Source organism: Callorhinus ursinus, unplaced genomic scaffold, assembly GCF_003265705.2.
Source record: "Callorhinus ursinus isolate GAN/ISIS: 27379988/994484 unplaced genomic scaffold, GSC_fseal_2.0 scaffold26, whole genome shotgun sequence".
Lineage (NCBI taxonomy): Eukaryota > Metazoa > Chordata > Mammalia > Carnivora > Otariidae > Callorhinus > Callorhinus ursinus.
In genome coordinates, this window is record NW_027397088.1 from 4503835 (window position 1) to 4505095 (window position 1261).

Consider the following 1261-nt stretch of genomic DNA (forward strand, 5'->3'; position numbering starts at 1 on the left):
AGTTAGACAATTTAGCACTAACTTTAACATAGCATAACAATCGGACAAATAGACCAATGAAAGAGAATAGCGGGTCTAGAAATGACTGCATATATATTATATATATCATATGTAAATATAAATGATTTAGATAGAGGCAGCATGGCAGAGCTACTCTTTACCAGTGGGGAAAGAGTAGCTGGGTCAACTAGATAAATATACGGAGAAAAAAGTACATTTTGAACCCCCTCCCAACTTAATACCATATGCACAAATCAATTCTAGATGGATCAAAGTCTTGAATAGTGACAAGGAAAACAATAGAGCTTCTGGAAGATAGCATAGAAGAATGTCTTCATGATCTTGGGTTAGGAAAATATTCTTTTTCTTTTAAGATTTTATTTATTTATTTATTTATTTATTTATTTATTTATTTGTCGGGGCGGGGAGAGAGACAGAGAGCACGAGCACAAGGAGGGGTAGCTGCAGGTTAGAGGGAGAAGCAGGCTCCTTGCTGAGCAAGGAGCCAGATGCGGGACTCAATCTCAGGACCCTGGGATCATGACCTGAGCCAAAGGCAGACGCTTAACCTACTGAGCCACCCAGGCGTCCCGGGATAGGAAAATATTCTTTTTTTAATTAATTTTTTTATTGTTATGTTAATCACCATACATTACATCATTAGTTTTTGATGTAGTGTTCCATGATTCATTGTTTGTGCATAACACCCAGTGCTCCACACAGAATGTAAAAATATGGAACGCTTCACAAATTTGCGTGTCATCCTCGCACAGGGGCCATGTTAATCTTCTCTGTATCGTTCCAATTTTAGTATATGTGCTGTTGAAGCGAGCACAATAGGAAAATATTCTTAAGAAATACAAAGGGAAAGATAATTTAGACTGCACTAAAATGAACTTTTGTTCATCAGAAGACACCATTTAGGAGACTGAAAAGGGAAGTCTTAGAATGGGAGATATATTACAGAATATATTACAAAAAACCCACCTACAAATAGACAAGGAAAAGACAAACCAATGTTTTCAGAAACTGGCAAGAGATTCCAATAGGAACTTCACAACAGAGGATAGCCAGATGGCCAATAAACTTCTGAAAGGTAAAAATGCAAATTGAAACCGTAAAGAAACACTGCCACGTACTCATCAGAATGGTTTAAAAACAACAACAACAACAACAAAAATTGATTATACTGTGTTTTGGCAGGTATATGTAGCAACTGGATGCTCAAACACTGGGAGGATAATTTTGTCCACCATTTTGG

At 37.0% G+C, this 1261-nt stretch overlaps 1 non-coding gene across 1 annotated transcript; it reads right to left on the reverse strand.

The window, feature by feature from the left end:
- Positions 1-728: 728 nt before the first annotated feature.
- Positions 729-835, reverse strand: LOC112838423 (U6 spliceosomal RNA). Its single transcript, XR_003211982.1, has one exon. It is a non-coding gene; the product is annotated as a U6 spliceosomal RNA (small nuclear RNA).
- Positions 836-1261: the final 426 nt, after the last annotated feature.